We start from the raw sequence: 12,651 nt of genomic DNA, 5'->3' as shown, positions 1-12,651 counted from the left end.
CTCGGAGCTTGTGTAGTTCCCGAATCATAACATTCCAGTGATCCATCAGGAAAATTCAACTGAAGGGCAGCACGGTCTCGCTTTAACGGCACCGAAGTGGCAGGCAAACCTGCAGTCCCTTCCCCACCCCACAGGACAGGTGGTCTTTGAAGGCTGCAGGGAGGCGCGAGTGCTTATTTCGGCAAGAGCTGCGGTGCTGTGTAAAAAAGAGAGGGAAGGGATCTCCCAGCTTTTTGGAGAGGGCCTCTGTATAATGCCATTTGAATCGGTACTTTTTGTTTGGTGGTAAGTTTTAATAGTTATCCTTTGAGGATTTTCCCGGCGAGCTTATCTGAATACACCAACAGTCTTTTTTGTAATATTCGCATTTCCCCTTTGGTTCAGCCGAGCCCACTGACAGATCATTCAAATTCAATTGTTTTATGTCTAAGCCGAACAGCTAATTAAAGTAGGGATGATTAACCTGACTGGCAGTGTCGCTCTCTCTCCCTCGCTCTCTCGCTCCCTCCCTCCCTCCCTCCTGTTCCAATCAGTCTTTTTCTCACACTCTCCCTCTCTCTCTCTCTCTGTCTTTTGCTCTACTGTGTGTGTGTGTGTGTGTGTTTTTTTTTTTTTCCTCTCTCCTAAACGTGGTCTGCTTGCTGATGGCAGAATGGCACTCGGAGATTTGTGCATTGTGTCTGGTTTCCTACGGGCAGGCTGACCCAGTGCCTCTAGGGACTTATCAATAGACCACTCAGAAGAGACAGAGACAGGAGAAAGGAGGAGGGGTGGGGGGGTGGGGGGGGAGAGAGAAAGAGAGAGGGAGAAAGAGAGAGAGAGAGAGAGAGAATCAATATCAAGAATAGAAGGAGCTCCGAAGCCATTTTTTTTTTTTTTTTTAAAGAAGTATCAGGACTTGGGAAGAGGGTGACAAAGAAGGTTTTTCAAAGAGGCAGTGGAGGAGGTTCTAATAAATTTGGAAGGAAACAGTTCCCTGTCTTGGGAAAAAAGGAGAACTCCTGGCTGATTAGCATTCACACCAGGTATGAGATGTTCCCTACCCCTTATCACTGTCGCAACCGAGATGGAAAAAAGCTTTTCTATTTTTTTTTTTCCCTTTTTTTCTATTTTTTTTTTTTTTTTCTTTCCCCCCCCCCCTCCCCTCTGCTCTTTAAGGAGACGGAGCGAGCGTTTATTTTGGTATGTTGGTTGGTGGTGGCAGGGGGAGCGCGAGCCGTGGGCATTTGTGTGCTGGGAGCAGGGAGAATGGAAGCAGGGCAGCGGGGAGGGGGCGGCTGGGAGAAGAGTGTGTTACTGTGTCTCCTCTTTGTGCACCCCTGGGGGGGTTACCCAAGTTCATTTCCAGCAGGTGGATTTAGACAGGGAGTTACTTAACGCTTGACCGCCAGTTTTGAAAAAAAGGAAAAAAAAAAGGAAAAAAAAAAAAAAAAAAAAGACCTGCTTCCTATGTCTATTAAAGGAAGCTCCAATTTTTTCCCTCTCTCTCCTCTCTCTCTCTTTCCTCTCTTCCTAACCAGACAGCGGGAGGGTTTCTGGCTCCTCGCCAGCCCAAAAGCCTCTAAGTGTTTTGCACTTGTTTCAGGGAGCCCGGGGATTTTTTTCAGCATTTTCACTAGAGAACAAAGAGTTCTTTACAAAGGAAGGGGGAGAGCGAGCTTAACGCCTGAGATATGTTTTTCTATTTTTATTAGGGATTTTTCCCCCCCCCCCCCTCCTAAAAAGAAAGAGAGAGAAGCAAAGCACAGAATGTGTGGCAGCAACAAAATAGATTGAAAGGAAATGCAGTTCCCTTACCTCCAAATTATAATTTGGAATTAATAAGAACAGGAATGGAAGGGGGACGAGACCAAGTGAGTTTGATATGTTGTTCTTTTCTCCCGTTTTTTAAACTCTCTCTTTAAATCCAATTGCTGTTTTGCCAACTTACCTAGCTTCTTTTTTTTTTTTTTTTTTTGGCATGAAAGTTATACTGCAAACAGTTTCTGTTTACTTAAAAAATCAAACAACAAATTCTTACTTGGGGGGGGAAAAAAGAGGGAAATGGGGTGGTTTCGGTAGAAAAGAAATAAATGAGTGGGAACAGAAATCTTTCACTTTCTGTCACTTAGAAAAAAAGTTGGTAATGGCTTGTTGAAGCTAGGATCCTAAAATACAGATGGGGCACTAACGTCTGTGTCCACGGACCCAGCTTTTCCCTGACCATCTGTCTAAAAGTCACCTCTCATTGGCAGCTCAAATGATTAGTCGGAGCTCAGGGATTTTTTTGTTTGTTTGTTTGTTTGCTTGTTCCTCCTGTTCGGTGGGACCCTCTCTCAAATGGCTCCATTTCACCCTCTGAGTTTAGTTCTTTAATCGAGCCCCAAATTGAGGATTTCAGGGTAGACCTCCTTGCACTGTAGATTTTTTGTTCTTCTGGATGTATTTCTTATAGATACACTCTTTGTCTATTTGTACGTGGAAAAAGCAAACGTAACATAGAAGGGAATAATGCATCACATTTAAAGAGATGTTTAGATTGGAATTTTATTGCATATAGTGCGTAACGTACAGGATATCTTCTCTACAGTGTCTCCTGTACAATGCTTAGGATGTTTGAGAATATATACTGTTGCAAATTCAGTAGCTTAAGGAAGTGCTTTCTTAGCCAAATTTTGCCTTCCTTCCTTTATTGATTTGTATTTTCCTGGCTTTGACAAATTACCAGTCTAAAAACTGCATCATATAGCAGTGGTACAGAAAACAGGAGAGGAAGCTGTGTATTATATCCCCCCTAAAAATCAGAAGCGCACAATATACAGAACTAGATCAAATTATTATAGAGTTACAACGATTGTTTCTGGATGCAGGGCATTATTACTACAATACCTTGATTTTTATATTCATGCTGCAAGCTTCCCTCAGAAGAGGTCGTCTGTTACAGCTACATAGGTATCACATATGTATCTGTGGCACTGTTTTTAAGCAACATCTACGCATTGTGTAAGTGTACACGGAGAATTACTCCATTTACATCTCCTCATACGATGAAGGGGGGAAAATCCATCCTTGGGCTCTGCCCGCGCCGCTTGAGGAATGCCACTACCCTACAGTGGCAGAAAAGTCCTGCAGGATACAGCCTGTCCCTTGCAAAAGTGAAGGGGAAACGTCCACGACAAGTGAAACCATATAGTTTTGTTTTCGTACCAGTATCTAGACTAGGAGCTTGCACCCCTCCAGCTCCGTTAGCCGGGGCTCTTCCTTCTTCAAAGCTGTGGTGGGCACAGCTTCCCCAGCAGAAGCTGGGGGGGGTCATCATGGCCTCAAGTCCCCTGCCCTGAGTCCAGGTACCTTCGCTGCAGGTCACCCAGGGGCTCTTCATTTCCAGGGGTGACAGCAATACTGGTGTCGAGTCGAAAGTACTTTGCGGGCTCCCCAGTTTAATGTGAAATGCTTGACGGAGAGGGATGGACCACCAGAAAGAGCTGGTCGTTCTGTTGGCAAACATAACAAATAGAGGAACTTTTGGCAAATTACAAATGCCTTTCTTTTATTTAAAATCCTCGCTTTCCTCGTTCCTCCAGAGAGTTTTCCCAACTCCTGATGTTTTTCGTGGTCTGAATGTTTTCTGTGACTTTTCTCTCTTGCTCTCTCACTCTCCAAAAAGGAAGAAAAAAAAAATAATCACAGGAAAAGTAAACAAAAGAGCACAGAAATGGGACTTGGCCTTTGAAGTTTTCCATAGGATAAGCAGTCTCATTTTTTTTCTGCCTGAATCTTTTTTCTTCCCCCCTCTTTATTTTTTGTTTAAATCTAACATGTTTTCATGAGCGTTTTATATGTGCAACTGTGGAGATGGTGACAGAAGAGGGAGGGCATAACAGAGCTGAAACCTCGATTTAGCCCCCCTCAGTCTCAACTAGAAGGCATCTTCCAGTGGCTGTCACTGCTTCCGGAAGTAGGGAGAAAGACGATAGCTGTCTTTCGGGGACTCCGCAGACCTGACCTGAGAGTAGCACATTCACAGTACAGGAGAAAAGAGAGAGAGGGGAAAAAAAAAATTTAAAAAAAGGGGAAAGAAAAGCTCTTTGAGCAGTAACACACTGGCTCTTTCTTCCTGCAGGCAATCCGCTCCAGCTCCTGGCGACGTGTCCTGCACTATCAGATATCATATGACTCTTTATTTGGACTCCCGTTAGCAGTATGGGCCTGTTAGGAGGCTGTTTGTTTTCTTTTCCTTTCATTTCCTTCTCCCCAGTTCCCCCCCTATTTTATGTGTGCCCGTGCGAGCGTATCCCTTTTATAATCTCTCTTTTTGTGCTGAAGCTTTATAGAAATTTAAAAAAAAAAAAAAAAAAAAACTTAATCATTTCCCAGGGCTGGTTTTAATCCTCTGCCAAAATTAAAGTTCGTTGTCGAGTTGTAAAAATAAATAACACCTTTTGGTTTTATTTCTCTCTTTTACCTCTTCCTTCACCCTTTCTGGCACTTGTCAGTGTGTCTGTACACACTCGTGTATGTCCCTCTGTCTCTCCTGCCTGAGTGGGTGAAGTTGGGATACACCTGTGTCAGCCTAAGGAGTACAGAGCTGCCTGCTGCTGCTCCTGCCACTCCGCGCTGTTCCTTTCACTTCCATAAACTTTCCTCTGTTTATTTATTTATTTCATTTGGGCACCTTCTCCACACCGAGTTTGAAAAGCTGTCAGGTATCGATCCCTGTGCTGGGCTTTTCTGCATTTAGGTGAGCAAACGGGGCAAGTGAAGGCTGTAAGAAAATGAAATGTTGTGCTGAAGGAATAGAGAGTGAAGCACGGGGTAGAAATTAGATGTGCTTTGTGTACGCCACCCATAAAAGTTTCCTGTACCAGAACGCTGGTGTCTAATAATAGGATGGAGGGAGCCAGACAGCAGCTACCGGAGGTGTATAGCCAAGTAGCCTCATGACAGCAGTATTTCTCATGCCGAGTCACATCTTTGTTAAGGGAGATGACTTTTTTCCCTATTTGTGCTGTCTTTAACAATACATTATTTAGATAAGCACCACTGCAAAACTTTTTGCCTGAAAATGCAAAGTCACGTCAACAGAAACAGTGAGTTGCTATCAAATGTATTGAATCGTTGCAGGAAAAAGGCCTGTCTTTCCAAAAGAGAGAGAGGTAATGTTTTGTTTTGATACTTCCCTATGCATTGTTTTAATCTCTGGTTTTGAACTAAGGATTTATTTTGACAATTGTTAAGAATTGATTTTTAGAGGAAAAGGGGGGGGAAAATCCTTAAAAACGTTCCAAAACGAGAGGGTTTGAAGGGGGGGAGATTTAGGTTTTTTGGGAGGAATTTAAAGTGTTCGGGTTTTTGTTTGTTTGCTTCAGTTTTGTGCAACCTGAATTGTAATATACTTTGGCAAGCAAACCAGAAAATGAGCTTTTTACACAACTTTGCTCCCTCTGTAATTACTGCTGTATTTTTATGGAACTCGGTGTTTTTTTAATCTGAATTTGGTAAGATCATCAAAGCCGAAATCCTGTTTGCACTGTAGGGACACAAAGGAGTTACTGACACTTTCTGTCAGAGGTAGATGCTTTGGCTGGCCAGTCCTTCCCCCAACTTGCACCGTTCTGCAGCTTGGCTGCGTGCGGGCCCATCGCCACGCTCCAGGGGAAAGTCCGGGTGGATTTTGTATACGCGACTTATATACGTTTTGTGCTGATATTCCTCCTAGCAGAGCTGAAGATCTATAAGTTTTAGCATTTCCTCTCCGGTGTATACTTAGGCCAGTGTACAAAAGCAGTCTTGTAAGCGAGGCAAATACAGACTAGAGGCTTTTTGTTACGAATCCAGAAACAACTGTATTTCAGTCACGCTGTAGGTGTGTTGAACCACGTCGAGGTCTCCCTGCTAGGTGGTGGTGTTTCTTACGTCTCCAACTGAGACACCTTCCCGCCGAAGTCAGTGCAGGTTTTCCTCAGAAAGGGTTAATGAAAAGCAGAGCTAGAACATCAGGATTTGGGGTGATCCCCTTAAGTCAGTGTTGGAAACCAGACACCCCAGAACGTGTCCTTGCACAGCACAGAGTCCCTCTGGAGCACACAGGGCGCACTCGCTGTAGTGGAGATGCTACAGCTGAGTTGAGATGACTCCTGCAGTCTGAAACTTTATTTGTATCTGCCTCCAGTTCCTTTAGAAAATTACCCATATCTCCTCTTTGCTCTCAGCAGCAGACCGTTTATTTTCATTTAGTTTTTTGCCAGTCATCTCAATGAGGACTAAGAGACTCTTTGAGCAGAACCAACATTTTGAGGCTTCTTTCCTTTTCTCTCCTCCTCTAGCAACTTGAAACCAGCTTTGCTTTAATGCTTTGTGCTTAGGCACACTCATGATCCTGAGGAAGTAACGACAGACTTTGTTGGAAGAAATTTGGTTTTGAAATAAGTGTTACGAATGTTTAAAAATTGCGTGCTGTTCCTGCATGGTACGTGATGTTCCCTGTTACTCTACACGTGCTCCAGTGCTCTGAGCAGTCCTAGCTGTGGGTATTTATTTGTCAGCTCATTCTGGTAGCCGCCCGTGAATTTAGTTGACTTGACGATCAGTAAACAGCTCAGTGGTAAGGCTGAAGTTGGAGAGCTATGTAAGTGCGAGGTAGAAGGCTGCTTTCAAGTTTTTGGCCATTTTGGTGGATTGTTGCTCAGCATCTTTATTTAAAGAAAAAACCGTTCTCCTCAAACTTCTTTGACTTCATGTCTGCAGAGTAGATTATTCTATTTCAACGTTATTATAAGCTCAAATAATGATAAAATACATATTTAGCTACCTCATTAAATAAATATAGCGAAGAGCTGTGGAAAGCTGAAAGCCAAGTGCTGCAGCTAATGTCTGAGAGTGTGGCTCTGGGCTGGGCAGAGAAGGCCAGCCTTGTTGCTGCTGAAGTTTTGTTAGCATAACTTGGACTCGGTGGAATTGCACCAAAGTTGTGTTTTGACTTGGCTTAACTTCACTGCTTTCATCTGACTTTTTTTCTAAGCCAGCCCAATCCGGATCTATTCAGCGCTCGGGAGGGTGATAGCCAAGGGACAAAACAGCTTGTCTAACACATGTCTCTTTAGTGCACCAGTGTGTGGCTTGTGAGGCCTCAGACTGGATCACCACTGTCAAGAGAAATGCGTTTTCCTACAGCGTAATAAGTTGTCCTGCTGCTTTCAGATGTCAGAGATCCCCAGTTCAGCACTTGGTGAAAAGGTCTGCTCTCAGAAGAGGTTTCCCTTCCATTTAACATTTCATTAGTGCATGCAACTCATGCAAATGTGATGTGGTCAGTAGGAAGAACAAATTCTGGTTTATTTTTGCCAGGATGCATGTATTTATTCTATGTCTGTATTGATGTTATGGTGAGATGGTATTTCAACCTAAACACCGATTTCAGTGGCTTACCGCTAAAAAATGAGCTGAGTTGAAATGTCAAGTCGTTGTTCCAAACTCAGAGGTGAAACTTATATTATTTTGGAAAGTATGAGGAAAGTCATGGTTACTTTTTTTTCTTTTTTTTTTCTTTTTTAATGTGCATTGGGCAGTCACACTAAGACAGGAGCATTTTCTGATTAACTAATTACTGAAACCCATTAATTTTTCCATTCTCATTCTATTTTTAATTTTTCATGTTTCTTCAATACAAAATGAAAATTGTAAGGAGCTAATTTCCTTAAACTAATTAGACTTAGAATTTTAATCTCGCAAAACCCAGGAAATTCCAAACGATGTTTTTTTGTAACTCTGCCATGTTGCACATGCCTCTCTCCTCTTTGAAACCCTTGTATTGGCCTTCAAAAAATCCTGGGAAAACACTCAACACTTGCCTGAGCCAGCCTTGTCGGTCCAAACCCTCCTGAACTTCTGGCACTGTTAGGCATCCAGATCCAGATTTTGTGATTTGAGCTCATCACTTTTGAAAATAACAACATGGAATTTCCAGACATTTCTTTGTATGAACTTAAGATTTTTTTAAAAAAATAATTAATAAATCAGAGTAATTCTGTTTCCACTGAAGCCAGCACAAGCAGAATCCACATCCTCTGGGTAAAATTTCTCATGGCATTTTCCAAAACTTGGTTTTTGCTCAGATGGCCTTTTCAGTTTTGACCATCTGGAGAGCAGTCAAGTTAGTTACGTAGAATATTCTTTAGGCAGCCCTCTGAATAGGACTCTGAAAACTCTTTGACCTGTTAATCTCAACTACATATCCCATAAAGCCTAAAGAGCTAGCGTGAGAAATAATTTTTGTTCCCTCCTCCCAGAAAAAAGGGTTTAGTGATGATTTCTTTGGCTGGAGAATCAGGAAATACCAGTGAAAACTCTGTGTAGGAAGATGCCAGAGTCGTCTTCAGTGAGATCAGCTGTTCTTTATATATATATATATATATATATACACACACACACACGTTTATTTTGTTTCTGACTTTTTTTTTTGACTTGTTGAAATATATCCTCACAATCTTCAGAAGCCACAGAAAATCATCAGTGCCACAATAACCCTGTACAGCTGGAAAGAGCAGAACAGACCTGATCTGAGGCAGCCTTCCCCACTAATGAGACCAGCCAGCAAGTTGGTTTCAAGCTTTAGTTTGTGCCATTGCCTGTGCATTGCTGAAGCACCAGGGTGTACCCTACAAGGAATCTTCCTCTTTATAACCGTTTTTCCCCTCCTGGTCCAATTCTCTAACGTCTATTTTTGTTAAATTCTCACCAGAGTCGGGGGAAAATCTCTGTCTGACAAACATGGCAAAAATGGACCCTCTCTGAGTAGAGTCTCTACTACTCATACAGTTAAAAATTCAATCTATCACTCATACAAAAAAAAAAAAAAAGTTGATATATAGTGGAAAGCAAAGGGGAACATTTATTTGCAGCCTATTCATTTTGTATTATGCTCATGTCAGAGAGCATAAGACTGTTCTGGTGCTTGCTTTGGAGGACCTTTGTGAAACTCTGTAGAGCTGCACAAAGCAAAGTCAGCGAGTGAGAAGCAATCTTGTTTCTGATCAAAATGAAGTAATGTGCCAACTAATGATGACAGAAACCTGGAGAGCTGTAGGTGCTCCCTTTTGTCTGAGATATAAAATAGAGATTCAGACCGCTGTTAAAGATTGCATAATGTCCTGGCTAAATTTCAATGAAGGTAATTGTGTTTGGCCTCCTTGAGTTCCCTCTGAAGTGTCAGTTGCATAGGGCAATATTCGCTTCCTGGCCTGAACCATACCGTAAGGGTATGGAGCATAGTTAAGCAGCTGCCACCTCTCACTCTGGGGATGGCTGTATTAGCTCAGCGTTGAGTGAAGTAACCACTTTGCAATTTGATCAATGGCTGAATAATGGCACCAGCAAACACTGCTCTTCTATACCTTCATTTGTCTCAAAATGCTTATTATAAAAACTAACGGCTTGGGCCTCTTCCCCTCGGCGGTCTGGTGATATTTGTAAGAACTGTCTCCATTTTGCAGATGAGGAAACTGAGGCACAGATATTCTTGAGTGACTTTTCTAAGTTCACACAGCGAATCAGTGGCAGAGCCAGGAGGATAACCTGTGAATCCTGGATCCCAGTCCCATGCTCTAACCGCTAGGAAATGCTACCCCTCTGAATGTAAGTTATTGTCATTAAGATGTGGTTTATCTTTCATGTGAGTCGCCATCTGTTATATTGCCTACTTGCTATTAGTTACGAAAGCTATTCACATTTTAAACTGTTTTGCATTCTCACAGCTACTTAAGCCCACAGTAGACTTTTTGACAACAGTAACAGCACTTCTCATGTGAAAGAACTGGACAAATATTAACTCATGTTTTTTCAGTAAATTTTTGCGATGCCATAAACCCACAGTTTAGACTGAATTTAAACAGACCTTGAAAAGTCCACGTATTCGATGCTGGTTGGTTCCATGTCTGTCAGTTGTACCGTAGTTAAGACATGACTGTACATTCTCATAGATATGATTAAGAAGATAAATTTCTAAATGGTAATTTAATGTAAATTGAGTCATTGATAACTTCATGTGTCCTGGGCCTAACAGCTCCGTGGCTGCCTTCAAACATGTAGTAGAAAAAATGGATTAATCTTGAGCTCTTAGTGATGCTTCTGGGGACCTCAGTGAGCGAAGGAGAACTAGGTCAGTTTTATTGGAGGCAGTCTGGAAAAACCCTGAGCAAGAGCTGGGGCAGGGACTGGAGCTGTAAAATGAGAAAAGGCTCTTGAAAAGTAAAAGTTGCTCTGTTTTTCTGTCTGTACAGATGGGTGGTAGGGGAGTACCTTCATTTAGATCCTCACAATCACCATTTTTAAGGCAGCCATGAAGCCCCAGCTTGGGAAAGGGTAACCACCACAAAACAGGGAGAAATATCCTCGTAGCTGAAGAGGGAAGGAGTTGTCCCAAACTATCCAACATCTATTAGCAGGTGGAACATCAGGGGAGACTGCCAAGCAGAGTCAAGAGACAGGCTGGACACTGGTGCCTTTTCATCTCTGAAGACAGTCAAGCAGCAAGGGCCTTTCTGATGGGTCTATCTGTTTTCTTTCACATGATAAAGCCAATGGAATGTCTTAAAGCTCTTATCTTCTTGTGAGCTAGAACATACCTTTCAGAAAGACGGGTAAACTTAAAGTCTTTAAGTAAGGGAATGACCACGTGTTCAAGACAATTTTTCTGAAGGTTTTAAAGTCCATTTCACTTCTTTGGAATCTGAATTTGACTAACTTCAGCTATGCCTTTGTCTGATGTATTAAGGAGCCCTCTACTGTCAGAAATCTTCTCCCCATGCTTGGTATTAATAGACTTTGCTGGTCTGGCTGATTGATGGTGAATTTTTGACACCTAGAGTACAGTTTGAAGGTATGGGAAGGCGAATAGTGGAATTTGAAGTGAGATGTGAGGAATTATTGGTGGCAGGAGAAATGTGTGAATTGAGAAGCAGTATGCAGAGACAGTGGGTTTCTTTTTCTTTCCGAGTAGATGAGGCAGAAATGAAAGAAATACATGGGTAAAGGTGAAGATCCAGTTATAAAGAGGGAAGGAGATGGGAATATAAGAGAAAAGGTCTTGAGAATAAGCACAGAAAGTAGTGCGGAAAGAGGAGCATCGTAAAGCTATTAAAGGACAGAAAAGAGAAACAAATGTGGTCAGCAGTTGTCAATAAGGTCAGGACAAATGGGGATATAGCAGATTCTGTTAAGAATGTAACAAAAAGTAGCAGTAATTCACCTTGGGTACTGTGGTCTCTGGCTTCCCAAGCAGTGGGTAGTTTCCTATCTCAGAGGAGGCCAGCGGGCTTAGCTCATTATGGCTTTGAAAACGTTCTGCTTAATCTTAAGGTTAGAGAGCGGCTGGTACAGTTTTGAAAGGTCTGAACACATTCAGACTTTGTGAAAAAGACTGGCCAAATTTTCTGCCCAAGGCCCCTCTGTGCTCAGGATTAAAACTCCAATGTTCAGGGCATAACGAAAAGGAAGCCTAATTAGGCGAGAGAAAGCTCTTCTGACACACATAGCTATTTTTTCTTTTCTACCAACAAAAGAACAAAAAAAGAGGGTAAAACTTTCTTAGGGTAAGCGTACTGTTAGTTTTCTCAAGTTGTTTCTCTTCCAGCCCTCTCTGGAGCAGTACCTCTGTTTGCTCTAGTGGCTGGACACTGTGATTTGGACATGTCCCTCACCCGCTGCCCGCTCACGATGCAGCCTGGGACTGGGCGCTTCACCTTTCTGGCTTCAGATTACTCCAAACCACCTTAAAACAGGCCAGTGGTTTCCTGTCTCAGAGGCAGCCGAGAAGTTGGGATCAACGTGGTCTGTAAAACACTACAAAATTATTAGGCGCAAGTGGCAAGGTGGCCTTTATCTTTGGGTTTCACGCAATTCAGTATGAAGAATTCTTGCATCTTCATCTCAAATGTTGTGTCATTTCTCTCCTGTCTTCCTTTACATGCGAAATAACTCTGATAATGCTTCTCACTGATGCTACAAGAGCACTGAGTGTGAGTGTAATGAGTTCTTTGCACTTTGAAGGTATTAGTGTTCTCCTCTTAAATCTTGATAAAACCCTGTGGCCGAGGTAAAATTCTGGTTGGTTTCTATTAAGAAAGAAAAAATATTTTTCTGAAGGACTTTGATTTTCTTTTCAAAACACATGCTTAGTCCTAACCAATCTGGGAAAATAGAATGAAATTGAAGAGAATTTCTAAGTTGCCATTTTAGGCCAAGCACTGAAATGGTGCCAGTCCGGACCAGTCAGACTCACTTTTAAGAAGATCTGTACGTTTAAGAAGTTGCAAAAAAAAAAAAAAGCCAACCCTTCAAACTGGCTTTGTATGGCTGACTTGTCTCTGATTTGAATGAAGTGCATGAAAGTAAGCTCCATGACACTCACTGCTGGAAGTAAACTCCATGGCACTCCTGCTTACTAGAAACACATATCTGGGTATTCTTGTTGATTGATGGATCACCGAGTGTCGTATTCCGACATCTTTCAAACAAGGCTATCCCCTTGCATTTGTGCAAGCAAAGAAAAAAAAAAAAATTACTCGGAAGGAGAAAAAAGCAAAAACTGTTGGAAACATTAAAGTAATTTCTAAAGCCATTTCTCCCTGTCTCTGGTATGAGAAGAATTTTCATTCTCTTTAAGGCTATTTAAAA

At 42.2% G+C, this 12,651-nt stretch overlaps 1 protein-coding gene across 13 annotated transcripts in view; it reads left to right on the top strand.

Moving 5' to 3' along the window:
* ZBTB20 (zinc finger and BTB domain containing 20) overlaps positions 1 to 12,651 on the top strand; it is a 492,466-nt gene that overhangs the window by 399,446 nt on the left and 80,369 nt on the right. The window contains exon 1 of one of the 13 annotated variants that reach the window (XM_074808431.1): positions 9,477 to 9,612. The exons of the other annotated variants lie outside the window; for them this stretch is intronic. The gene's annotated coding sequence lies outside the window, so the exon portion shown is untranslated. Of the gene's footprint in view, positions 1 to 9,476; positions 9,613 to 12,651 lie in introns of those variants that run through there. 13 annotated transcript variants of the gene reach the window in all.

Source organism: Strix aluco, chromosome 2 (assembly GCF_031877795.1).
Source record: "Strix aluco isolate bStrAlu1 chromosome 2, bStrAlu1.hap1, whole genome shotgun sequence".
In the NCBI taxonomy this organism is placed as follows: domain Eukaryota; kingdom Metazoa; phylum Chordata; class Aves; order Strigiformes; family Strigidae; genus Strix; species Strix aluco.
The sequence above is the reverse complement of the archived record's forward strand: the minus strand, read 5'-3'. Positions and strand labels throughout refer to the sequence as shown.